The sequence below is a fragment of the Choloepus didactylus genome, chromosome 17, assembly GCF_015220235.1.
Source record: "Choloepus didactylus isolate mChoDid1 chromosome 17, mChoDid1.pri, whole genome shotgun sequence".
NCBI lineage: Eukaryota > Metazoa > Chordata > Mammalia > Pilosa > Megalonychidae > Choloepus > Choloepus didactylus.
The window spans coordinates 70,297,615-70,324,686 of NC_051323.1; the positions used below are offsets into that span (position 1 = coordinate 70,297,615).

Sequence of the window (27,072 nt, forward strand, 5' to 3'; positions counted from 1 at the left end):
CCTGCTGATTTCTTGGCTTAACTTTCCCTGCAAGTTGGGAGAGGGGCATTGTTTGGGGGAGAGCTGTCTGGGGAAGGAGGAATCAAGTGTGAATTCCGTGTGACCCAGTGAGTGGTGAGTAAGCATCAAAAGTGCAGGACACACCTGACATGTGTCTGGGGGCTTTTTAAGTTTCAAATACCAGACATGTTTACAAGGGGCAAAAAGAAAGCTAACTGCTGCCCATGTTTCATTGTTATAGCTACAAAATGACTGGAAACCAAAAAGGAAGCAAAAACATCTTTTTAATATAAAAGATAGAGAGAGAAAGAGAGAAGGAGGGAGAGAGAGAGAGAGATGTTTTCTGATGAAGAGCTTTCTGGGAGATTGCACATTAGTTTTGTCCTCCAGGACTGACTTGGGGCAGACGGCAAGCCCATTTAGTCGGCTGGAACATTGCACACTGAAATAGAATAGATATTAATTTCAAAGAGTTCGCGTGCGCCAGCACTGAAATAAAAGGTGCCAAGACCCACCACCCTTACTCAAACCAGGTTCAGACAGGGGAACTTCGAGATTTGAGTGAGGCCCAGCATGTTTGTTCCATTCAGGCCCCAGAGGGAGGGAATCTATCTTTCATTTACAAGGTTGAAAACTCTCCAGCAGAGTTTAAAAAAAAAAAAAAATAGGTCTGATCAGGAATTAAAAGCATCACTCAAAAACGAACACAATGAAAATAAATGTTTTAGTTACTTGGTCTTGAGACTCTGTAGGTTACAGCACCGAAAAACCAATCAGCTCACAAAATTTACAACGACCAACTATTTTTAATTAATCTTTTTTGGAGAAATCTTTCAAAATTGCTCAGGCAATCCTACTGACTCTACTTTGTACTCCTCGAAGATTTCTTCCAAACAGGGCTTGTGAAATTTTCAATCCTGAGAGAAATGGCTTTCAGGCTTGCAAGAACTATTTAACAATTGTCCTGGATGTTTCTAACAAAGAAAGTGATGCTAAGCGAGTAGCTTTGAACCTCACTCAGTCCCGGGGAGTGAAGGTGGTGGTACCGAAAGGCGCAAGCAGCCAGCACCTGAAAATGGGCTTTCTGGTTTTAAATGCGGAGGGGCAGGCTGAGGTCAGCATTATCTACATACCTACCTGATCCCACAGGCTTTCCTTTATTTATCAAAGCGGGGGGCCTGCAGGTGAGGGGGTGGGTGTGAGGGGAGAGACCAAAAGAGAGATCAGTTACCTTTGACCATTGTTCCTGAGCCTTGAACTGAGACTCCAGGGAGGAGACTCAAAGCCCCCAGGGAATAGAGGTTCACCCCTATTTGCATCACTCTGATGCCCCATCCAGAAACCACCTTCTGGCTGACTTGGAGCAAGATGGTAACTTGAGGAAACCCCGCCTGAGTGTTACATAACATACATAACCCTCTGTGAGGAGAGCTGCACATCCTTGATTTCTCCCAACGACTCTGTGGCAGGCGGAAAGGCCTCGAATGGAGGAACGTAGACAAATTAAATAGGAGCCTGTGGAGAAATGGGGAAAAGTGTAGCCACATCTGAACATATGATATAGGAGGTGTAAGCGTGTGTGCATGTTAATGGCCATACTTCTACCTTCTGGGTGCCAGAGCATCTTTCAAACATCCTGCCTGGGTCTACATTTTAGCTAAGGAGAAGTCCTACAGAATATGAGGGGTGGGGTGGGGTGGGGGCGGGGCAATCCTACCCAAGAATACTGGGATCGGGCCGCCCTGTGGCCCGTAGGCGCCAGCTTGGTTCAGAGCTGTGCCAGCCTCATTCCGCTTTGTCTGTCAGGATCCCCGAATCCTGCTCGCGTGGGGACATGTTTCCCTTCACCCTTGCGCCCTGCCAGGCCCACCACAGTCACCCCCAGTCACCCCTGCCCGAGGCAGGAGAGCTTCTCATTCACCAGCAGCAGGACCCCAACGCAGCAGCGGCCCGGGGTCACCTTCAAAGAGCCCATTCTCCTAGGACAGCCCCACCCCAAAAGCGCAGCCTGGGCAAACGGGGTTTATTTGCCCCAAGCACGAAGAGGAGATTGCAGCATGGAACCACAGGCCAAGAGGGCATTTGGAAAGAGGTGTCCTGAGCGGGGCAGTTGGTCCGGGGCTGCTGCTCCAGCTCCCCCGCGCCAGGCCCTGTGCGCGGGGGCAGGAGGGAGGGGAGCGGAGGGCCGGGGAGGGGGAGCCGCTGGAGGCGCGCACGCTGACGAAGCTGTAACAAAGGCTTCCTGCAAAACTAGCACCAAGGCTTGAAAGGATCACACACCTTACAGGCGTGTCCCCGGCTCCGGGGAGGTAGAAACCCGTTGATTGTTCCCCCGGGCTCTGCAGACGTGGGGGGCTGTCAGTTTGGTGCAGGGCCGGTTGCGGGCCTCCCAGCCTCGGCCCCTCGGCTCCCCGCAGGCCGCGGCCCGCCTGGCTGGTTGGCTGTGCCTGGGCCCGCGGGGCCTTATGGGTGGCTGCTGCCGGGGCGGCCCGGCGAGGCACGGTGGCTGTGTGTGTGCCACCGTGCCTCGCCCTTGGTCGGTCCCGGGAAGGTCGCGGGCTGCAAGCTGGCGGCCTGGTGATGCAGGCCGCGAAGCCCACCACAAGGCTCCCTGCTGGGCGAGAGAAAGAGCCTAGGAGAAGCGAGGAGCCCAGGGAGGGGCTTGGCGGGGTGTCGAGTCACCCAGGAGCTTTGCAGGGAGAGGAAGCAGATGCCTCGGAAGGGACGCACCCAGGACGCGCTGCTGGGGCGTCCGCCTCGGGCCGCGCGCTCTCGGAGGGGAGGTGGGCATTTCCCAAGGCCACTCGGCCCTTGCTCAGGCTCTCGGAGGGTCCCAGCTCCTCCCAACCCTCTATCCCGCGCCACGCAACCGCCACCGGCACCCTGGCCCTGACCCGCCGCCCGTGCGAGGCCGCGACCTCCAGCCGGTGGCTAGGAGGGGGCTCGGCGGAGATTTCCTCCGCGATCTGCGCACGGGAGAGCGCGAAGAGCTGAAACCAACGCTCAAGAAAGAGTGCGAGAAAAAGAGAAAACCCCTTAAGATCCTAACTTCACTCCAAATCCCTCCTGACCTACCCCCACCCCTCCACCGGGTTCCAAAGGTCCCCAGTGCAACTCCTGCGTGCGTCTCCGACTCAGGGGAGAGGCACCGCTCCGAGAGCTCGGGGGCCCAGGAGTCAGACTCAGCACCCCCCAAAAAGCAGGAAGCGAGAAGCTTAGGGTACGAGCTGGGGTTCAGGCGGAGCAACCGATTGGGCAAAGGTGTCCCTTCTCCCGTGGGAAAGTGACTCCTAAGGAAGTAACTTTGGGGAAGGGGCAGGCGTGGGTGTAGAATGTGTCAGGGACTGTCCTCCTTCAGCGTGTCACCGTTCTTTACTTCGACCAGGGGAAGCCCGCGGGGCCACTGCAGACCTCCGCTTCCAGTTGCAGGCCCCGAGTGGACTGATGGAGCCCCCAAATCCCTCTGCCCCCGCTGGCCTGGTTTGGGGCTTGGGCTCCCACCTAACAAATGGCCGCAGACACGGGGCTTCTGGGAAATTCCAGCCAGTCAGCCCCGCATGGTGGAGCCGCCAGGAGGCCCTGACACAAGCCCTTACCCCTGGCTACACACAACTGCAAATGAGATGCATTTTGGCTGATCAATCCACTGTATTTTATGCAACTTAATGTGTGTATGTCTTGTCCATTATTCTAGTCCTGAAGAACAGCAGACAATTTTTTTAAAAAAAATCATATTTGTGTGGTTTCCAAAAATTCCATAGCAGGAGATATGGGGACAGGGAGGCTTGGTGACATGAACAACATTATAGAAATGCTTCTAAAATGCAATCTGAAGCCACAAAGAAGAAACATAAAAGGGGTGGGGTGGGATTATGAGTCCTGACAAGGGACTTTGAAGAAATGAGTTTGCTTTTGGCAGGGAGAAGTTTGAAGCTGTAAAATTCCTTTTGAAGAAACAAAACTCACTTGTATTTTTACTCGAGGGCAGTGGACAGCCCAACCCCCTTCTCCCAGCTTCCCTGACATCCTGAACAATGTGCTGGGGCTACTGGTGGGGTCTCAGGGGTTCACTAGGAGAGGAAAAGAGGGAAGGTTTTCTGATATGATGGGGCCAAATCTGAGCTAAAGAGTGTTTGCTCTCCTCTTTATATGTTAATTTCTAAACAAGTTGTAGATTTAGAAAATTTGCCTCCAACTTGCACCAGATTTCCTCACCAGTTCCTGAGAAAGCAAGTTCTCTCAGACCTGGGTGTTACGGGCCTCCTGTAAGACGGGACGGGGGAGGGGGTAGCAGGTTCAAGGGGACAAATGGCCTCTGGTGTTCTCCTAGGCCAGCCTGCCCAGCTCACAGGGGGCACTTTGGGAGACCTCTAGTCTTGCCATGACAGGGTCCTGGAACTCCTTGCAGGACAGTCAGGCAGAACCACAAGACGAGAGAAACCCAGGGCCAACTCCTGCAACCCCTGCCCCCTCCTCACAGGTCTTTTGTCCCGGGCCTGCTGCTGCTGACCCAAAGAAGGGAAACAACGAATGTCTGAATGTCCGTAGCTCTGCTCCCAAGTCCTGCCCCTTCTGCACTCAGCCCCCTCCCCAATTTCATGGTCAACAGGACCCACGCTGCTGGGAGTTGTCCCAGCCTCTTGCCTCCTCTTACTGGGTGCCTCTGGGTTCATGGAGTCCACAGGGAATTTATTGTTGAAGTATGAAGCTCTCCTTTTAAGTTCCGTCTCTGGGATGAAAGATTTTAAAGAGGCTATAGCAGGTTTAATTTCAGGACTCAGGGTCTCATGTAAGTTGCCAACCTGGGCCAGGCAGAGGCTTGTACCCAGGGAGCCACTGAGGAATACCCCAGGCCCATTTCGTTCAAGTGAGGTTTTTGGCCCCTTCAGGCGCCTAAAATAATCCTACTCCATCTTGTTACCTGTGGAGGATTCCTTCCCTGCTGCGTTTCTTGGCTGGCCTGAGGTGTGAGTTGCCCCACCCACGCAGGGTAATTAATCCTGACAAAATAGTAATGGGAGGGGGTGTCAAGTGCTTCATTTGGCAAGGGGCCACCCAGAGCTCTGAAACTATCAAAACTTTTACGCTGTTTAGAAGAGCAGGGTGCTAGTTGCACGCAGCTCAGGTTTCTGCCACGCAGCCTGGGCATTTCCATACTAGCCTGGTAAATACATCAGAACCAGATGTGGGTTTCCACCCAGGAGCTGCTGAGGGGCCGGGGAGATGTCCGGAGCCAGACAGATGATAAATTCATTGCCCCAACACATCCAGTGTCCTGAAGGGCCTGTATGAAGGGCTGATCTGCAGGACAATGAGCAGAGGAGGCCTACACAGAAGGAACTTGCTGGCTTCTCCAAGTGCCCAGTCCCCTATCCTGCCTGCTGCCTGTTGGTTGGCCTGGGCCCCCTTCTCTTTACTTGTTGTGGGTTCCAATAGCAATTAATTCCCTCCCACTCTCCATGTCCCCTCTTTCCATTCCAGAACCGAGTATGGACTTCCATTTGGGATAAGAAGAGGAGCCAACAAAGAAGCAAGGAAGGGTGGTGAACCATCTTCAATAATAAACCCAGCCAAAGTAGCCTTTAAACCAACAGACTATCTTCAGTAACCTTTTCTCGTCAAACAGTTGCTCAGTTTATGACAGGCCAAATCCATTTCAACCCATGAGCAAAAAGCAATTAAAAAATTTAGACCAAGTTCCTTATTTCATCTTTGCTTCCTCTGTTCACCACCACCACCCTTCACTTCCTCACCTCCCAGTCATCCTGATATCCGTTACCCCTCAGGAAGATTTAAAACATTTGTTCCTTAAAATCTTCAGGGTTTTCATCATCAAAAGAATAATGGGAGAGAGAAGTGCAACCTCCACCCCTCCATTCTGCATCCAAACCAAGTATGTTGTAACCAACATCATCGATTACAGTTTGCATAACTGGACATGCCCAGAAAGGAAGACGCCATTATTTCCCAGAAGTTGCAATAAACTTTCCTGAGAGTAAGAAATTCACTATTGAGCACGGACACCTACTGGCGAACTCTTTGCAAACAAAATCCCGGACTTTTTTTTTTTTTTTTTTTTTTTTAACCCTCCTTCTGGGGGGTGGAGTGCCGTGAAAATCTTAGGTAGCAGAATTTTAAAACAGCTTGATTACTCTGAGTGGATTTGGAGTCCTCAACTCCAATCATTAGTAATAAACTCATTAATAGTCATAATTGGTATTTAATTGCTAGATCTGATTGGTGACCCGATTTAATTTCACTGGAAAGCACAGGTGGTCCAGAATCGATAAAGCGAAGCCATTTGCAGGCAACTTTTCAAGCAGAAGGGAAAGTACTTTTGTTATATTTGCAGACATGTGTCTAACACTTTTTTTTTTTTCTTTTTGTAAACTATCTAAGAATAAACATTACAGATCTGGATTTTAATTTCTCCAGATGGGATCATAAAGTACCTAGTAATATATATATATATAAAATAGAATTCAGGACACATGGCTGCTGTTCACACTGAAAGCCGAAAAGAAACTTAACGCGAAAGCAGAAAGAACTGAACCGTTAGTGGAATCGAATAACTGAGCAAGTTCACTTTATTCCTTCGCTGGAAGAGGGTCGGCGGAGGGAAAGTTTCCTGAGTCTTTGAAGAGCGACGCGGCAGCGCGGGCCAGACTTTCCCACGCGCTGCTCGCCTTGGCTCTCGTCTGGGGGGGGGGGGGTCCCGACCTCCAGTCCTCGGCCGACCCCATCACTGCCCCCCTCCACTGCTGTGTTCGGGGACTGCATTTCAACCCCGCTCCCCTTCCAGAAACCTACCGGAGAACTTTCTCAGCCTGGGCGCCTCCTCGCCTCGCCCTCCCCACGCCTCCACCCTCCTTGCGCGGTGCCGCGAGCTCTGGACTCACCCGGCGCGGTTCTTCCACTCGATACACAGACAGGAAACCGGCCTTATTCTGGGCAAAATCTGAAACCACTTTTTATCAACCACCATCAAAGACAAGAGGGCAGACTTAGGGCTGCGAGCCCAGGAGTCCGCTTCTTTGCAGAAAACGGGGTCTGGCGGAAGGGGGTAGCGGCGAGAAAGCCTTCCTCCGACCGCGGGCCCGGCTTTCTTATGGAAATGAACCCCACGTCCGGCTCACCCCGAGCCCGACTCCTCGTCCCCAGCCCCCTCTCTCCCTGACCCCGTCCTCCCGCTAATCCCCCCAGCCCCTCCCAGCCTCGCTCTTTCTCTCCGTGGGAAGACAAGTGTTTACGGCGCCGGCAACCGCGCGCCCGGGGACGTGGCCCGCGTGTGCCGCGGGAGCCCGTTCGTGTCCGCCGGAGCCGGCGACCGACATGAAATATTCATAGGGGAGCGCCACTCCCTTAAAGGAGAACCTACCCGGCGGGAAGGTTCCCAGCCAAGGGAAGGCACAAAGGACCGCTCCGCTCCTGCACTTCCTCGATTTCGGAGAAACACATCCCTTTTCCAAGGCAGTGCACGCTCACGCGGACATTAAGGAGAGAACTAGGAGATGGAACCTCTTCATCGTTAAATCCCTTTGCTCGGAGGATGTGGGAGAAGAGGTGAACTCGGTGGGGGAGGGAAAGTGCGCTCCCTGATCACTAGTTAAACAGTTATTTTAAAGTTGACTGTTTCATCTTACGCCCTGTGCTCCCCAAGGGCTTAAAAAAAAAAAAGTGGCTGTTTGACTTCACATGGGCTCCACCAGGGTTGGAGACTGGCGATAAAGTTTGCCCTTGTGTGGTTTGAAACACATGCACGCACTAAGTTTATTAAACCTTACACTGAACGACAATTTCCATTTGAACGATTTAAAAACAAAATCTGCACCTGCACCTTGCTTTTAAAAAGAGAACACCAGGTTTGCTGAAAACTGGCGCTTGGTAAGTCAACACGGAGAAAAGGGCCTGAGCGTGTGTGTTGTCGAGGCTCTCCTCTGAGCCGCATGTCTGGACTCTGAAAGTCACGGCTCCCTTTCTTCCTCCGCACCGAGGCCCCGGTTAATGTTCAGCCCAGCGCCGGCTTCCGGAGGCCGCAGCTCGGGCCGCCTGGGCCGCAGGGCGCGGTGGCGGCCGGCGCAGCGCTGGGAGGTAGGATTGGGCCGCGGGCGTGTCCCGGTTCCTCTCCGGGGGAGCCTTTCCAGGGTCTCAGGAACCACCAGAAGTGGGAAAAAGGAAGGGACGAGGCGGAAGTTCTCGGCGGGCCGTGCTTGGGGGCCGGAGGTCAGACAGCCCCCTCACCCACCGCCGGCCAGGGTCGCGCCCTGCGCCCGGGCTGGGCTCGCCTGGGAAGGGAGCCACGCGCGGTGCCAGGACGACGCCTGCACCCTGTGCCAGCCCCACGCGCGTGCGCCCGCGGCCACAGTCACACTCACGCTCACATTCACGCACACTCGCACTCACACCTCGCGGTCCTTTTTGTTCCGGGCCAGGCGCACTTTCACAAGTGGTTCGAAAGTCTTCAGCGCCATCTAACGGGAGCAGCAAAAAGCCGAATCTGGGTGGGTTAAGACTGACGAGCCGCCCAGGGCGGGCGTGGAGGGTACCCCTTCTTCTGCACGTCGGGACCTTGGCCCCCCACCCCTCCAACTCACACACACACTCGGGAACTTCCCAGGAGTCGAGATACATCCCAGGCAGTGCCCACCCGCCCGGGGACCGTCTCCTGGCGGTACTCCCCCCAGACAGAGAGGAAGGACCCTCTTGCACCTGCTTTTATAGGACCCTCGTGTCGTTCAAGCTCTTTCACTCTGTCCTTCTTGCCGGTGATCAAAAGTCCCAGCGAGCCTGGGGCGTGAGAACCTGTTTTCCGAAGAAACAGGCACTTTTAAAGAGATCCGCAGCAAACGAAGTTTCCAGAGGGACGGGAAAGGGAGGCAAGAGACCGACTGGAAGGAAGTGAAAGAGGATAATGGCAGCACTGTTAAAAAGAAGTGTGCCATTCAGTGCAATTCGGTCCTGGAGAGGCCTCGGGAGAGCAGAAACCTCCGCGTCTCCTCGGGGTGGGGGGGCTGGGTTCTGAGGAGCCGTCGGGAAATTGGGGGCTGCTCTGTGGTGAAGCTGAGGAGGGGCCCCTGGGGAGGGTTGAGGAAGCTGGGCTCCAGAGGGAGCCCTAGGGCCTGGTCCACCGGCAGGTGGAGTGGGAGCTCGAGGAGGGCCAGGCCATCCTGAGGGTTCCCAGCCACTGCCAGGGCAAGTGGCTGCGGAGAAAAACAAGTATGGGTGGCACACCACTGTCAGGTCCGGAGAACTTTTGCTGAATCTGGGGAGGTAGCAGAGAGGCAGGTGTCCCTGGACCGGCTGTGAAAATACAGAGGAGAAGGAAGAAGTACCAGCCAGGCCCAAACCACACTTCCCCGAGAACTTCACGGATGTCATCTGACCTGGGTTTTAACAATGTGAGGGAACTGTCTCCATGCCTCGAAGCAAAAGGCCAGAGGGAGAGAACAGCCGCTGCGTCTGCCACAGACACTGCGGAAATGGGGTCTGGTGATCCAACCTGCTGTGGCAGTCTTGTGTCCAGAACCCCTGGGGAGAGCGGTAGCTGTCACGGGTCTAGGCCCAGACACATTGGGTAAAGGACTGAGCACTGTCTGCCCTGCCAGGCCTCACTCTCTGGGTTTATTGAGTGGAGATTAGAACACCTGCTTCTTGTCCCTACCCAGTATTGTAATGGTAGACCATGATGTCAGATGTACAATCATTTTTTGAAAAAGTGCAAATACACAAATATATTGCAGTAATGCTAAGAACTAGCCACAGGTTTTAACGGAGTGAAAACATCCTGATAATTATTTCAAGCCTCTGATCTTTAACTTTTGCGTTCCAGTACTAGAAAAAGGCTCCCCTCCCCTTCTTCTTTAACATGCATCATGATTTAATGGGCAGTCAACATTGTAAGAATATTAGGGAAAATTAAGATGAAAGAATCTGTTAAATATGTGAGATCACTCTTTGTTTCATATCTTGAGAGTGCATCTGGAAAACCAGTGGTGTGTAAAGTTGGCTTGTGTGTATTTTTAAAATCTACTTTCTCCTCAAGCTAAAAATGGGATATTTTATAAGCCAATACCCACTTGGGAAGATGTTCGGGGTGTGTGTATATGCATCCACAAACTGACATGGAGTCCAGACACCTTGTACCTTCCCCAGGGCAGTTAGACCCAGTAGTCTTTTCGCTGGCTCTCTCCATGTCCCTGCCACAGGGAAGTCTCCTCTTCCACCTTCCTGCCATCATGGTAAAAGCAAATGGTCTTTTGGGAGGAAAGAAGGAAAATATGAACCAAGGGAAGAGGAGACGAGAGAAGTGGCTGTAGAGCTGTCTCTCCTGTCTTCCAGGGGTTCATGGCATCAGATTCCCACCATCCTCATTCTTTGGTCTGCAGTCACCCTGGAGTTTCTAGCAACTGCTGGAAGAAAGGATAAGCAGGGCAGTCCCATGACCTTTGTCTATTTTGTGATGAGGGAGCACTCTGGATCAGGGAGCACTCTGTCCTTGGCTCAGTCTGCCCCTGGCCTAGAGCTGCTTGTGATTATGATTCAGAGGAAAGGCCACAATTTCCTACCACCAGCCAGGTCCATACTCTGCAGAGTTCTTCCTGATCTAGTCCATGCAAAACCAAAGTGGCTTTTCCAAGTTCGCTGCTGGTACCAGCTCCAGCTGGCCAAGGAGCGCTGTCTGCTCTGATGGAAGAGTAGTCACGCATGGGTAGAGGTGGCATAGAGGTGGGTGCAGGTGACCCAGGAGGTGTCTGCCCAGGAAGAGCAGAGGGCAGGCTGACGTTTGCACAGTGCGTTTCAACTGCCAAGATCCTTCAGCTCGAGTATTACAAGGCGAGCCTTGCGGTTATCTCCATTGACAGAGGAAGACAGTGAGGTCCAGCTAGGCTGGGACTTAAAGCTGTGCTATTTTGAGTATCAGGACATAGTGCTCTGAAACTTCAGCCAGATTCTGGCATGATTAACAAGATTGGGATTGAGAATTGTTTACATGTCAAGGTATAAAGATTCTCATGTGGCTGATAACCCATATTTATCAGCTTTCAATCCTGGAAGAACAACTTCTTCTCTCTTTCCTTCACTTTCTTTCCCCAGAAGCTGTCAACTGAAGATAGAAGGGTATTCCTCCAGATTATTCAGGAAAAGCATGGATATACCTTTCTTCCAGGTACCTAGGTACCTAGTCTGACAGGTGGGGTGTATACACCAAACCCCAGCCTCTGGAGTAAAAGAATCAACCCTAAGGACTAGAGTTGGACAGGGAAGGCCCTCCTCCCGCTCATCTCAAGCACAGTATTTAATGACACATTCCAGGTATTACAACCTGACACCTTGCAATTTTTGCTAAATCAGATTCCCATATTGGAACCTATTTGACCTTGATTTGTGAACAGCCAATGGCCCCATTTCCTTTCTTCTTGGAGTAGAGAAGTGTGACTGTCTCTCAGAACACTTCTCATTTCAGAGTAAGATATTTTTCCCTTAGAGTTTTACTACTATACTTTTGCTTCCATTCATCACCTGTATCTGTTTGTGTATGTGTAGAAAAAGTGCCAGTCTCTTAACTTAGAAAAATCGGAATAATGTCACCAATTGACTCTACCGAAACAGGGTTTGGATCAAAGCCAGTTACAATACTTGAGGATTCTGTAACTTGTGACCCTTTCTTGAGAAAGCTGCCTGAAAAATCTAAAATTCTCTTCTAATTCTCAAAAGGAATAAAAAATAAGGAATTGCCAGAAGAGGTAGGGAATAAACTACAAAGTCTTGGATCATAAGAGGGGTGGAGAATGATTTGGGCAGGTAGGCTGGACTTTTCCAGTACTCTCGTGCCCTGTAAGTCAGATGGTGAGAGTCTTCAAACAGGATGGGTAGGTGGGAGGAGACCATGGTGGTCTCAGGGGAAGAGGAGAAAGGAGAAGATTTTATGGTCCATACCCATAAAATGACCAAGATGGAGGAGTCCACGAAACTCGCACTGACCAAAACCATGTTTTGACCCCTCATAATCAGAAGCTGGACAATCAAGAGGCTATATCTTCCTAGTGAGCCTCTCCCTTTCTTTGTTTCTAGAAGGAGCCTAGCGAGGCACTCTCTCTTAAGTGGAGAAGGGAGCAAACTGCTTCTTGTCTTCTTCCTGGACTCTTTGATTTATTCAAACTGAAATTAAAAGAAATGCTAGAGCTCCAGACCTTGGCTATGGGGCAACTGGTAGGGAAGAAACTTCGAAGTCCTTTCTCCTAGAAAAGGGCTGAAAAATAGCAACCGAGCAAGCAGGAGAGCTGGAATTCTGCTTCTTGGAACTCCCTGTTTGGGATGATTTGAATTTGAAGCTATCCCCATGTACAAATCACCCAGCTACTTCTTTACATGGTCCTATTTGTGGTAACGTCATGCCGCCTGATTTAGTATTTATATGTAGTATATTTACAAATTGCTCTGTTATCCATTTTTTCCCCTTTTAAATTTGTTGTTCCTTTTAACAACCTGGGGAGACAGGTTAGTGTTTTCATTCCTGCATTTTAAGTGCAAGTATCAAGACTGGGTGCAAAATAATAAATGGAGATGACTGTGGCGATGGGGTCATGGCTAAGCTCCCAGCCTGAGCTTTAATGCAGCCCACTGAACCACACTGCTTCTTTCTTCTGACAGGAGGGTTGGCACAAGGCAGAGATGAGAGAAACCAGAGTGGCAAGCTTTGGCGGAGACCTCTATCTCCCTCTCACCACCAGGCCAACTTTGCTCCTTGCTGGACTGCGAGAGCTCGGCGGTGTTTTAGCTCTTTGGGGTTCGGGGGGGCCCAAAGGTGGGGCATTGTGGTTCCCAGCCCCTCAGCAGCCAGAGCTCATCTTGCCCTCCCCTTTAATTGCTGTGTCTGCTCCCCGGAGAGAGCACTGTAGCACACATCAGGAGATCTGTAACTTCAGACAAAAGAAAAAAATCACCCATGTGACACATGCACGCACACAGGCAAAACGATGTCCTCTTCCCTTGTTAAAACTCCTTCTGTGTGAAAGAGAAAAGTGCAGCAGGGATTACTTTCTGGGGACGCTGGGAGTGGAGACCTCTCAGCATTCTGAAAGAGCTTTGTAGTGCTTGGATCCAAGCCATTTGCTTCTAGAGAGAATCGCATTGGGTAGGAGCTTGCTTTTTCCATTTGCAATGGCTTATTAAGTATAAGCATCTCTCTTCTCTCTGTTTACTGAGTGATTTGCTCTCCCTCCAACTGACCCTGCCAGGGGAGATGGCCAAAGTGCATCCTTAACACACAGTGACCCTGCAAAATGTCCTTTCCGTTAACCCAGAGACCACAGACAGGACTCTGGTTAATTTTGGTGTTTCTTTTTCAGAATGAATGAGAGTCTCCACTGATGGCAATGATTGTGCACTAATGTCACCCCTATTTACACAGCTCTGGCCCATTCACAGTGTAGAGAGAGGTCTGGAACTTAGCGGAAGCAGAAGCAAGCGGATGCTCTGCCCTCTGCGGTGCATCTTGGCTAGAAGAACCAGTTGCTGTCACCGAATCTTTTCTGCGTTGTACAATGACCCTTCCCGCAAAAGGCCGTCCTGCCTGCCCTCCGAGGGGCTGCGCCGAAAAGACAAAAGTGAGAAGAAAAGTCTCTTTCAGCCACCTGGAGGCAAGCAGTTTCAAAAACTGAGAACTTGTAAGCAGTAAAGATTAACCAGATACTGGCTGATTAGTAGCTGGTTGCCTGGCTGAATTGGCTTCTTTCCGGTAAGTCAGTTTACTATCAGGACAGACTGGCTGTGCTAGCAGACCCCACCTTAATAAGCCAGATTCCAAAGGTCAGAGTGGAGACAAAATCATGCAATTTGACCAAATTTCAGAGGCTGAATTTGATTGTAGGGTTTGGTCTGAAAATGAGGATGAATTACTTCCAACTAAGTAGATTCTTTTCCCTCTCTATCAATTTCTTTACTATGGTAGAGGGAGAGCCTAAGATATATCATTGATATTGTTATATAAATATTGTCTACCTGCTTATACTACAGTATAGACTGTAATGAAATAATTCAATTGAACTATTTTTCAGCCTCCTACATATTCTCACTGGAAGCTCAGTGCTTTTTGTCTGAATTATGCTTTTGTGATAAGGCTGCACTCATTACATTAAGGGTAGAATTCTTGCGTGGATGTTATATTTGTTGTCTGAATCTAGTATTATTTTACACTTGGTACAATTCAGGGCTGAGGCAGAAGTGTAGGTAGGACTTGGCATCTCGCCTAAGGGTTGGGATTATTTAATTTGCCATTCAACCATTTTTACTATCCCTCGATGAAAAATAAACCTCTCATACTGAATTACTGAGTGGGAAGCTTCTGAGTGGGTGGCAAAGATAGACTTGTTATCTCTATCTATCCATCCATCCATCCATTCATCTCTCTTTCTATATATTTTAGATCCTCAATGCAAAATATATATATGTATATATGTATATATACACGCACAGACACATAAATATGTAATAGGGAGAGAGAGAGACCAAGAGACAGATAGATACAAAGAGAGGCAGAGAGAGGGCAGATGGAGACAGAGATGGAGAGAAAAAGGAGACTGGCGAGGAGCCTATGTCACAGGTAACATTTGGGCTTTGCTGACAGTTCCTTCTTTTCCAGATGTCCAAGAGACCAGAACCTAGAAGGGGTCCTGAGCTGGCATTGGGGTAAAATAGCAGCAAAGCTCTGCCAGTCCTCTGAGATCAAATTTGATTATCTCAGGCAAGAAAATGTGGAGGGGGCAAGAAAGCTGACTTTTGATGTTCCTTATACTCAATTTTCTATTTGGTCTTCATGGGTTTTTCCCTGGTCTTTTTGAAATAAAAAAAAAAATATTGCCTGACTCATCTAGGCTAAGAGAAATCACCAGAAACCAGCTTCATCCTCATCTGGGCCAGGAGTTTTAAAGATAGTTGCTTAGTCCTGTGGCAGGCAGAGTGGGGCAGCAGTAATAAAGTAATAAGGAGAGAATGCTACGGAGAGAGGAAACTGAGTCGGCAGGGTGGGGCTGACTTAGTGCTCTGTGCATCCTCCTCCTGTCACTGGGGCATCTCTGCTTTGTTTTAATAACCAAAATCCTGCTCCACAGCTGCACTTGTTAAACTCATAGCTACTGCGGGTGCAGGTGATGTTTCCAGGTTACAGAAGGCAAGTCACAGAACGATGGAGGTCCATCTTCCTGGAGCATCAATTTGCTAGATGATTCTTTGGGGACAAGTTAAGTAACTTAACTGATACCTAATTTAAAAAGAGTATATTCACATTAAAACAAGCACAGATATCTTTTCCAATAGAATACAAAATCATCATAAACTTGAAAAACAAAAACAAAGACTTCAGATGCATTTTATGACGAGCTGGTGGCCGTCAACCAATACCTGCTCCTCCTTCTCATCCAAGCACTTGCAATTTCTTACAACATTAATGATAATTCAGTGGAAATTTTTGAGAATACTTCCTTATGGCTTATTCCCTCTCCTTTATGTGGTTCCGATGTTAAGTTTCAGGACATTATATTTTCAGATTCATCCTGTCCCTACCCGCCCCCAATCTCCACTGCATAGACAGATTTGGGGCCACCTGTTCACTCCACAGCCAGGAAGATAGAAAAGACTCCTGCTGCCAGATTCCCTTTCTGCGTAGTCTACAACAATGCTCTCTCCAAAGTTACGGGAGGAGAAAACCCTCCCTTGGCCCCACTTCCAGATTCTCTGCTTGAACAGAGTGCAATCTGTACAAAGATTAACTCAGCTGGGGCTGACTGGGGAGGAGATGATGAATGCCCGTGAGAAACCTGTTGTTCGGGGCGGGGGCGGCTGTGGGGGCCCCACCCCATTCGCATCGGCATTGCCCTGTCCTAGATGTGCCCAGTGCTCAGTCCCGCTCTCAATGGAGATGCTTCATGTTTGTAAATAGTATTGACTTCTTCTCTGTTTATTATATAAGCCCACTTTTGTTTCTTCAGGTTGTGCAATCAAATCCATTCTGATCTGTTCTCCTCTCCATACCGAGGAGTGGATGCCAGAGCAGAGAAAAGAGAGAAAACCTCTTCACTGTTTGCTGTTTTCTCCTAACACTCAGGGTGTGTTTTGCTGGCACAGTCCCCTGCAAGCTTCATGGCCATCACCGTGGTCCCAGCGCCAGGACCACCTGCCCACCTCTTCTCAGGGTGGGGGTGGGGGGAGCTGAGATGGTTTACGTCTGTCCTGAGCCTGAGCTGGGTGCTGTTCCACTGGATAAGCCAATAGAAGGCTGTCCTTGGCCTCGAGGATGAGACTATGGAATTAGGCTCAGTTTACTGCTAAAATGTTCTAAAAAGTTGATGAGTCAAAGATGGTGTCTCAAAAGCAGCTTATTACATTAATAGAGTGAAAATATTATTTCTCATGGACTTTGGACTCTTAGGAGATGGCCATCTATGTTTTTCACATATAGCCATCTTTTATTTGCATATAACTACCTTTTTTGTCCATATACAATGGTTATATAGAGGTTGAATGTACCAAATATACATATGCCACATGTACACACACACACACACACACACACACACAATTGGCTTTTTAATCAGTTGCCTTGACCACCTTCAGACATAGCCTTAGGTGTGTCCATAAACACTAATAAATTTTCCTGAATTCCTATCTTGAGTAAAGCTTTTAACTGTGACCATTTGTTGGGAGGGTTCAAGTGGAGGGCCCCAGGCCACTCAAAGGAATCGATTTGCTTTCCAGTCACCTGAGTTGGTGCTGTGTGAACACATCCTAAGGAAACAAGACTGGTCCCTTGGCCTTGGTCTGTGGACTTAGGCATGGCCAGTCTTCTGCCTGGGATATCCATCGTTAGACAATTGTCATCACTCTCTCTACCCCACTGCGTCTCATGGTTGCTCTTCTTTTCTTCCCTCTTTGCAAATGGGGCAAGAAGAAGAAATGAAACCCACACTTGTAGGGAAAGTAATGAAGCAAGTTGATGTTTTGATTATTGTCTAGTACGTAGCATTATCTACTCACCAAAAGACTAGTAGAGATGACAAAATCTGTTAATGAATGGGTTTCTAAGAAATATATAGAATATTTCAAAGTAAAAGGTTGTTTGTTTGCTTGTTTTTCAAGTCTTACTTGAGTTTCAATTTTCAGTTATTGACCTGATTTAATGAGTGCCATCTTTCTGGCCAAACAGGAAACCTGGATGTTTTTATTTACCCTTTTCTTCCCTTAGCCTTGGCTAAATACTCTGCAAATACATGGAACTAAAATGTTGTCAAAACATTGATGTCTGAGTAACCTGGTGATCTTCACCAGGTTCATCTAGATATCTGACATTGTGTGATTAAAGCACTTGAAATCTGAGTTCAGAAAAAAATTCATATTTTAGGGGCTTTGAGAATTATGTACACCTTTTTTTTTTTCACATGATTCTCTTCTTTTTTTATTTTAATTTAACTTTCTTCCTCCAGGAAAGAACAAAGAAGAAACATCACAGAATAAAGCACAAGCTTTCCCAAGTAAATTAAGATAAGAATCGAATCCCATAACAAAGGTAAAAATGACAGGTAATGCTAAGTCACAAGAATATTGAGTATCAGAAAATAATAGCCATCACAATATAATTCTGTCCCTAGGTAGGTCCTAGGGAGAAAATCATCCCCAAATCAGTTCCCAGGCAAGCACCTAGCAGAAAGGACGGGGAATGACCCGCTTGGCTTCTCTGTGAAAAGCAGGTCTTTCCTGTGGAGAAGTGCAGGGTTTCACCCTAAAAGGATTAAGGAGACGTGCTGGAGAAAATGAGCCTGCATTTTCTGACCTGAGTTCTGTGGGAGGCCCCTTCAAGTAGCTGGGGGCTTCAGAGGAGTGGAATCCCCAACTGGGGGTGCATCAGCACCCCAGCATCACTCAGGAGTGGCACCCCCATCCTCAGGCCCACTGCAGCCGTGACCTTGGGGCTTTGGGAAGCACCCCATTTCTTGGGGTTTTGTGACACAGCTTAAGACCCTCGATTAGCTTTGGCCACAGAAGCTGCTCACTGACAGGTTTTTTGTTTGTTTGCTTTTCAAATTGGGCACAAACTGCCATTGGTCTATCATTTGGGAGGGCAGAAACGGGCAGGCCTTCCCTCTGTAGCACTTTCATGCAAAGCGCTATGATGCTCAAAGAATCTGGCCAAAAGGAATCAGAAAGATACACAGTAGCTTTGGATTCTGTCCAGCTCACCATTCTCAGACCACTTCTCTCCTTTCAGCATCTGGGAGACTCTAACAAAGGCAATTTTCTACTTCTGTTGCAGAGGGGGAAAACGTATTTCCAGGACCCTCCAAGAGCCAGTGGCGTTTTTCAATGTCAGAAAGCCAGCCTGTTAGGCTGTAAGCTGCAGACATTCAGGGGTCAATGGCCTTGTGGTTCTGATCATTAGGGAGGATATGTAAGAGTGGAAGGGGGGTCGCAAAATGTCCCTTCACTGGTAGGAACTCAGGACCTACTCAGCATAGTATGGAGGGTGGTAAACCCTTTTGGGTAGATCCCAAGGGTAGAGAGACCCTTTGCTAGAATTAATAAACTTGTCAGCAGCTTACGGGTGGAACTGAGAAAAGTGCAGAAACAGGAGGACGGTGGAAATAGAATGTTTTCTGCAATTTCCCCCCCTACCTGGGTGACTGGGGATCCGCTTCAAATTGCTGCAGATGATGTAGAATTGCTTTTACCTATAAGGACTGATTAGAATCGAGGTTGTGCTCATGAAGTTAGAGATGGCACCAGTCTGACGGTTTATGCAGAGAGAGGATGGTGGTAGAGGGTGTCTTCACCTGATGGGATAAGATTAGAATCCGAAATTACTTTGGAAGAGTAGTAAGAAATCAAAACACATTTAGTTGGGGGTGATATCAAAAGAAATCCATTTGGAACAAACTCAGGGTAATGCCAGAGGATGGAAAGACTCAATGGCAGAGAATGCCTGGTCAAGTATAGGATGACAGCTTGTGGGTTCAATGTTCCTAAACCTGGAAACTGTTTGCCAAGACCCCCTGGAATGGCAGGCAGAGGAGAGCCTTCTCTTTGCCCCACTGAGATTCCCAAAGGAGCCGGGCACGGAGCAACTCTCCAGGAAACCGCCCTGCTGTTCTCCAAGCATCACACCCACGACTTTGCATCAACTAAAGAAAAGCTTCTCTGTGAGCCTAAAACCAACTCACACCGTCTCTTGGAAGCCCCCATGGCTGAGGAAGCCAGAGCGCACTGAGGCCCCTTTTTCCTTTTGCCGTGGTCTCCCCACTCCTCCCGCTTTCAACATACCCAATACTGTAACTAATGGGGATAGTTACTAGGCACACATGTCTCAGCTGAATCAGGCAGAACCTCTGTTCCTAAGAAAAACCCACAAGGATGTGGTGCCATACGCTTACAAGGAGCTCTTTTCTGACTCGGGCCTAACACGAGATGGGCAGGCCATTTTACATTGCAGCGGGAAGACCAGGTGCCAATCTGGGATGTGTTCAGAGGGCAGTAGGTAGAAAGCCTTGGTCATTTCCTCACTGAGGAGGGACTTCAGTCCTGGGAACCACAACTCCAGAAGGACACGGAAAACTTGGAAAGTGTTCTAAGGGACAGTAAGGGTAATGAGGAAAGCCTCCAGAAGAGGAGGTTGTTTAGTCTGGAACCAGGAAGCCCTGGATTATTTAAACCTGAGCAGCTCAAGTCACATTATAAGACTTATTAAATATTTGGTGTGTACTAAGAACTACTAGGCATGACTGAGGTGTTGGAGTGCAGTGCATTTATAAAACATCGAAAACGCAATCCCCAGCTATATGAAAAAACATGATTTTTCATCTTTACGACAGAAAAGGGGGAATGGATTTAAGCATTAAGCATCAGGGATTTAGGTTAAACTCTCTACCAGTGGAAGATGTCTGACCAGTGATCTGAATGGTAGAATCTCTTCAGCTGTGAGACTGGAGATCCAGCTGTCTCATGAAAGCCATGATACAATGGAAGGAAATCAGCAGACTTTCCTTCACACTAATGGTGTGTGTTGATATGGCTAACAGGGAGAAACATATAACAGTGAAAGAGCCTCTGGACATTTCCTTCAAGGAAGGCTTTCAATTTAAGCTGGAATCTATCAGTGTAGGGGCGTGTTTGACGTGGAATTGCTCAAGTCTTGAGCCTGGGTGAGTTGACACAACTGGATGCAACAGGGCTACCATATATGCCTTACCTTGTCAATGAAACTTTAAATTTCTGAAGTTTAGGGAGAAAAATCACATATTATTTGTATCCCCTGCAGAGCCCAAAGTATGCTGGCACATAATGGGGGTACCCAACAAATGTGGATTGAAGTACCCAGTCCACCAAGACCCTGTCCAACCCCATACTCTTCTACTGGTGTGTGTAAGGGAAACCACCCGCGAGCACCCATGGTTACCACCAGCTACAGTGACACTCGTGCCTCCGACATGCAGTGCTCCATTCATATGCAAAAGCATTTTATTTTCATGCTTTAAACGGAGGTACTAAAAACAGTGTTAAAAGGGGGGAACCGCTTAAGAGGCGCGACCCTTTATTCTGAATAACAATTAGGAACAGTTAGGCATTCAAATAACTTAAAAAATTTTCTTTTGTGGATTCACAGGCAAATGCTGTACAGCACCCGATTTTCATAAGAGTGAAGAGTGGGTACTGACAATAAGGAAGCGCGATCACTCATTAGCTCTCAAAAGTGCATCCATTTCGGATATAATGTGCCTTTAGTAACAATGCCGCACTTTAAAAAGACACCTTTCATCTGACAAGCGCACTCCTCGCTCATCCTGTAGGCTGCCCTGCTAGGCAAAATGGGCATATTTTTACAGGTTCTTAGGGGGCAAATATTAAACACTTTTCAAAGGGTTAAGGTTTATTAGGAAAGTCTAACAGATTGGTTTCTGTTCTGTGAGAGATCAAGAAGCTAATGTGGGTTTTGAATAATAGGAAACACGTGAAGTGTTACATGGTGAGATAAAAACACTCCTGGATAAAAGGGCAGCTGGGATGCCAGGCTGGTGGCAGGTTTGCCATCTCCTTGTTTTCTATTTTGCTGTGATTTGGAAAGCTTTCAGAACATGGTGAGTACATTTTGTTGTTGTTGTTGATCAAGGATTTCTGCATCTTGGAAGGCGCTGTCCTTGATTATGGGCAGAAAAAGGGAAATGTCTTTCAAGGCAAGGTTTTGTTATCTGTACTCAAGAAAACACTTATGTAAATCCCACTCCCACGACAAGGAAGGAAATATCTGTTAAAACTCATCATATGGAGTCCTTGGTTTCTGGCCTGATTTTGCCACTCCTTACCCACCCGTCCATTAACACCTGCAAATCTTGGCTAAGAGACCTTCCTCTTTTCTCCACCCTCCTTCACCACCACCACCACCCAGCCAAGAACTTTGAGTCAGCTCTTCCTTAATTGTCTCACTGAAAAGGGAGGAGGTACTTTCTGCAGTGATGCTGCAAAGGCTTGAAACGTTCATTTTCAATTTTTCCTAATCTGTCACCTTTTGTTGAATTTTGGTAATGCTTTTTAAAATATGCTGACTCGAGCTGCTGATACATAGAGGCCCCATTGACCTGACGCTCATGGAACTCAGTAGAAGAGGGACCCAACTTCTTAGCTGCCATGATGGCTGTTGATTCACAAGCACCTGCTGCCCTATATGATTCCTTACACACCTGAGCTCATGGAATCCTCAAAAGCATGTGCTCAAAAGAGGTATTACTTATACCTCACAAGTGAGAAAGCTGGAGGTCAGGAATTCAGTTGCGTGGCCAATGCTCCATGGATTCTGGAACCTTTCCACATCTTGAAGGTGACCCAGAGCTCAGAACCCTGAGACCTACACCGAAAGGGGCACCATCATGGGCACATTGTCCAGTGGGAAATGTGTCCTCTTAACCTTTATCTCTGCGTAGCACCGTGCGAAAGGCACATAGATAGCATCAGGTCCATGCTTGTTAAGTAAGGAAGATGTTAGAGTAAGGAAGATGTTTGACATGTCTAATTAATAGACACTCTTAATCTATAGTGAATATATCATTAAATAATCTGATCTTGCCCATTTTGATTTTTAATGACCGATTATCAGAATCCAAAGGGAAAGTAACAATTTTGACCTTGGCAGCCTATCAAGGGGTCGTGGGGAGATGCAGTAATCTTCAGTAACTTTCCTCCTGACCTGTACCCACCACTCTCCCTGCTTTGCAGGGAGCTCTTCTTGAGAAAGAACCTGAAACCCAAGATTTATCCTTTTCTAGGTCTCCCCTTGCTCACCACGGCCACACTACAGGATCAGAGGAAAAGGCACCTCATTTAGTCCAACTCCTTGTTTGTCTGAGTTGCAGCCTGATGAGAGGGGAGTGACATCAAGCACTCCTGTGAGAAACAAAAAATGCCAACCCCCAGAATATTTCTAAGTACATGAATATTTGGTGCAAAATACCTGAATTTTGCACTTTTCCCTCTCTCTGGCTTCTTTGAGTCTCCTGACACCCAATCCAGTGCTTTTGCAGTTATGCTGGGAAGTTCCAAGTGAGCCTAATAGATAAATTTTCAAACTACACCAGGAATTACTACTGGACCTACAAAAGATCTAGTTTAAGGCAGCACCACATGGTTAAAGGCCTGGGGTTTGGATCCAGACTGGCCTAGGTTAATATTCAGATGACTCCAGAGACTGGCTGTGCATCCTGAGCAAACTGCATCACCTCTCTGATCTTAAGTTTCCTTATCTGGTGAAGTGGAGAATGTAGGATTTACTCCTAGGTTTTTGTGAAGATGAAATGTGATAATTTATGAAGCATCTGGCACCATCCCTCACATTTATCAAATAGTCAATAAATATTAGCTCGTTTCTTTGGGGTCTTATAGCTTTTGAATCATTTTACTTACCCCTATATATTAGCCCTGGGGGATGTCATTCAATTCAATATTATATTATTAATTGTACATTAATTTATATCAATATTTCATTACTGTATAACAAACAGTAATTGTATCTTAATCTTTTAGTCTATTAAAAATTAATATATATACTACGGGTAAGGCACGAAGATCAGTATTGGCCTGTTTTTTGCAACTCAAGTGATCTAAGCAGTTTGACCAAATACTCAGGCTCGTTTATCCAAAGTTACCACAATAACAACATAACGTACATTCATCTGAAGACCAATTCCAAACTGTGTTAAAAGCGTTTGAAAACAACTGAATTCTGAAGAAGGTTTATGTGGGTTGATTCTCAAAGTGGGAGTGAGTGGCGTGCGTTTGGAAAATGAACCTTTTGTTGATGTGTGGGGGAAACAGGATCCTCTCTGTTATCACTGAATTTCTGTTCATAGCCATTGCATGAAATATAAAATATTTATGGAAAAAAAAACCTTTTATATAAATCTTCTCTTTCCTCAGAGGACTTTCAGGCACAGTCTTCCCAACCTCAAACATTCCTGTGAAAAAATTAAAAATTCAGTCAATCAACCAGCTGTTTCTAAATATACAAAAACATGGTATAAGCCAAATGAATGAATTTTTCACTTTTTGGTTGGAGAAACATATCATTTAGACATGGCCTAAAGCACATTATGTGTATAGCTCATTGAAGAACACAACATTCCTGAGGTATAGAGAGAGATATTTCCCTCAGGTGACCCCACAGAAGCCCATGCTTGGACTAAGCACACTGAGGCATGAATCTGGCTTCTGATGTGGAGACCCCGGCTGGAAACCCTCTGTCTGTGCCCCAGCCAGTGACAGGATTGGACGGAATGAGCTGTTCATTCTGACATTCTGCGTCCACGGTTCTGCCTTCGTTCTGTGGTGGAAGGCGGCCCCCTAAAAACTAGAGCGTAGAAGCACTTGTTGGCCTCCGCGTGGAGCCAGGAACCACCAAGGACGTTGCACCAGACACCTTCCTCAGCGCCAGAATTAGAGATGGGCAGTGGCTTTGGGGCAACGCAAGTCTCTTTTGTGTTTAACAGGGGCAGTTTTGAAGACTTGGCTAGTTCAGAGAGTCTGCTTTAAATTGACATGACAAAAGACGGAAGACGAAGATTCGAATAGGACAGCTTTCTTTGAGAGGTTTACTCCCATGGAAGACTGTAAGATTCAATTCAGGAATTAGTCTTTGGCGTTATTGCTTCATTCAGTTAAACTGGCACGCTTATTCACAGAAAACTCTGAATGTGGGAGGACAGGGTGGCCCCAGAAAAAAATTAATTTTTATACACAGCGGGCAGTGTATATACAGCTTCCATGTGTGTGAGCCTAAAGCCTGAATTTCAGGCCCTCTGAGTTGCTCAGTGTTGTGCTCAGGGCCCTGGAGTTTATACCTACTTTCTGAAAGAGAAATAAACACAAATTAGCAAAGATGAATGAGAAGCACTCCTAAAATGGTCAGGTTCCCCAGGGACGGGGCCATCGTTATTGGAATGGCGTGGCCCGTCACTGGCTCTGAAACAGCCTGGGCCGCGGGCCTGAGGAGGGGGCTGTTTAAATTGGCCCTTTGGACTGTGAAGTAAAACAGAACAAGCCCCAAACCACGCAGCTAGGGTAGAGCCATGCCGGGAAAAAGAAGCGATCTCTGGGTAATCTGGAAAGGGTGACAGATGCCTTTTAATTTAAGGGAAAAAAATGTCTTGGTTGGAACTTTCCAGACAGACCATCTGCATCACTTTCAATGAGGATATTTGTGCTGAGTTCAATGAGTTGAATGACGATTAACAGGTGTAATGCGTGTAAAGGGACGTACACAGTGGAGGAGCTTAGTAAGGCGGCACCCAATATTTAATATATATAACATATTATAATACAATATATGTAGTATAAAATCACATAGAAATAGACATGAGCATATTGGTTATGCTAAATAGTAGAGTGGGGACAGGAAGTGGACCAAGAGGTCCACGTTGAAATCCTGGCTGTGGTCCCTGAGCCGCGGTCTTGGCACAGTCCTCAGCCTGTCTGTGCCTTAGTGTCCTCTGCGGTAAAGGGGGTCATGGGAAAGTGTCTGCAAGGAGTAGACTGGATAAGATATGGAAAGCAGTAGCTGGCACATAGTAAGTGCTCAGTAAAGGTTAGATATTATGATGATTATTTAAATTAATTATCCTTTGCAGAATTGCCCCTCTCTGCACTGCACTTACCATGCCAACAGCTTGCTTTATGTAATGGCCCAACTTTTAAAACTGCTTTTGTAACCTTAGATATCATTTACTTTCCCATGATCCTCATGAGATAATGTGGAACAAGAATTTCCATTTACAGGTGAGTCTGGTCACATGACCCAGGAGTGGTAGCAGTCTGTCTACCTCCATCCGGGCCTGCAAAGGCCAGTCCTTGGCCCCTCCTGGGCCCTGTAGCTGAGATAGCTTGAGGTAGCTGAAGTAGCTGAGGTAGCTAAGGTAACTGAGTAGCTGAGGTAGCTGAGGTAGCTGGGTAGCTGAGGTAGCTGAGGTAGCTGGGTAGCTGAGGTAGCTGGGGAAGTTAAGGTAGCTGAGGTAGCTAAGGTAGCTGAGTAGCTGAGGTAGCTGAGGTAGCTGAGATAGCTAAGGTAGCTGAGTAGCTGAGGTAGCTGAGATACATGAGGTAGATGAGGTAGCTGGGTAGCTGAGGTAGCTGAGTAGCTGAGGTAGCTGAGGCAGCTGAGGTAGCCGAGTAGCTGAGGCAGCTAAAGTAGCTGAGGTATCTGGTTAGCTAAGGTAGCTGAGGCAGCTGAGGTAGCTGAGTAGCTGAGGTAGCTGAAGTAACTCAGGTAGCTGAGGTAGGTAGCTGAGTAGCTGAGGTAGCTGAAGTAGCTGAGGTAACTGAGTAGTTGAGGTAGCTGTGATAGCTGAGTAGCTGAGTAGCTGCGGTAGCTGGGTAGATCCTCCTGACAGAACAAGCCTGAAAGTCCACAGAGAGCATATACACAGATAGACAAGAGTCATTTTAACAGGAGAATCTGGCCTTTTCAGTAAAAAGTGTCTCGACGGCATCCAGAACAGCCTAACAGGCCAAGGGGAGTCAGCCCTGCTGCCTCTTGGTCCTTCCTTTTCTGGTGTTGTCCTAGGGGCCTGGCCTCAGTCATACCTTAGGTTATGGGGGAGTGGGGAAGCCCCACTCCTCTAGCAAGTGTGTGAATGGAGCAGCAGTGCAGGGGTCTCCCAAGTTTCCCAAGGGCTGCTTAGTCTGTTTGTAGGCCTAGAGTTTTCTATTTTCTATGCATGGGCTCATCTTTCTTATATATGCTACTTTCCTGAGGGACTTTCTCCAGAGCTTTAAAAATAAAAATAAAAAATTCTAATAAATTAGATCTACCAGCCCAGACTGGGGTATAGTCCCTCATGCATGGATTTTCTTCACTGGCTGCCATCCCTCAGCATCTTTCCTACATTAAATGCAGCCTTACCTTTTTGTATCAGGCATTCCTCAGAGCCTCTGTTTTGTTTATTTCTCTACAGGGTTCTACAATTTCAAAGCCAGTCAGACTTGATGGAAATTTGAGGGTTATTTAAAAAAAAATTCTTCACTACCGATCGCCTGTACATTTTAGGTAAACAGCAACATACAACCAGGTCATTGTACCTTTCTTCACTTGATTTAGCTCCTTCAGAGGCTGTTAATCTACAAGATTTTGCTGTTTAACTTATGGCTGTTTATTTTCTTAATAGCCCTTTATGAGGGGCCTTATCAGAAGCTTTTTGAAAAGTGTAGTAAATGATGTCCACTGGGTCAACTTCATTTCCAGTTTTATTAATCTGGAAATTATAACTGTAATATTTCCTGAAATTATCTGATACTATGGAAGCCACAAATGTGGTAATTAACATGCAATTTGAAGAATTTATTCCCAGTTATCCAAACTCTGGGAAAAATGGAAGATCTGTGGAAACAAATAAACCCTAATGAGAAATTCTGTCACCTGACCTTGCACCTTTATGTTATTTACCATTTCCTATTCCCAGATTTCTATTTAACCTCAGAGGTAAAAGTTGGGTCCATTTGGGCTTTCTTTCTTTTTTACTTATTTTTAGGATTTTTGTAACAACATTGGGT

At 47.4% G+C, this 27,072-nt stretch overlaps 1 long non-coding RNA gene across 1 annotated transcript; it reads left to right on the plus strand.

Moving 5' to 3' along the window:
- Positions 1-6,157: 6,157 nt before the first annotated feature.
- On the plus strand, positions 6,158-17,265 carry LOC119512200. The gene is made up of 3 exons (XR_005212329.1): positions 6,158-7,884; positions 13,412-13,738; positions 15,987-17,265. It is a non-coding gene; the product is annotated as an uncharacterized LOC119512200 (long non-coding RNA).
- The last annotated feature ends 9,807 nt before the right edge of the window (positions 17,266-27,072 follow it).